Source organism: Triticum dicoccoides, chromosome 7B, assembly GCF_002162155.2.
Source record: "Triticum dicoccoides isolate Atlit2015 ecotype Zavitan chromosome 7B, WEW_v2.0, whole genome shotgun sequence".
Classification (NCBI taxonomy): Eukaryota; Viridiplantae; Streptophyta; class Magnoliopsida; order Poales; family Poaceae; genus Triticum; species Triticum dicoccoides.
Genome location: NC_041393.1, coordinates 456247371 through 456248032, shown reverse-complemented (window position 1 = coordinate 456248032; position 662 = coordinate 456247371).

The following is a 662-nucleotide window of genomic DNA, read 5'->3' as shown; positions in this document are numbered from 1 at the left end:
CACTCCTTGCCATTTTCATTGTCGGTCTCAGCATGGAAACCATTAGCGCGGATGTCTCTAAAGCTCAGAAGAGTACGAGTCGACTCCGGGTACAACAACGCATCATTAATGATCAAAGTTGTTCCCATAGGGAGTATAATAGTGGCTCGTCCGGAGCCAACTATGTGAGAACTGCAGCCGGCGATTGTCATAATACTTCCCGGAGACTTTTTAATGGACTCAAAGTACTTAGTTTCTCGTAAAATGGTATGAGTGGTGGCGCTATCGGCAAGGCACATTTCCTCCATTCGGGCGCCACACGCGTTCTAAAATATGACATCTAATTAATGTAATGAGGAAGAAAATACATTAAAAATAAACGCACACATATCAGAACATAACATGCTATCATGTATAAATAATGAAATAAATCAATGAATAAATGCCAACCAATCGCCAAAGTAAAGAATAAGTTTATGCTCTCATAGAGCTTACAACCAAATCGAATTTATTCAAATTTATTGTATCAAATCATGGAATCATGATAACTGATAACCCACAAGTGCAGGGGATCACATCAGCTTTCGAGGGTAGAGTATTCAACCCAAATTTATCGATTCGACACAAGGGGAGCCAAAGAATATTCTTAAGTATTGGCAGTTGAGTTGTCAATTCAACCACAC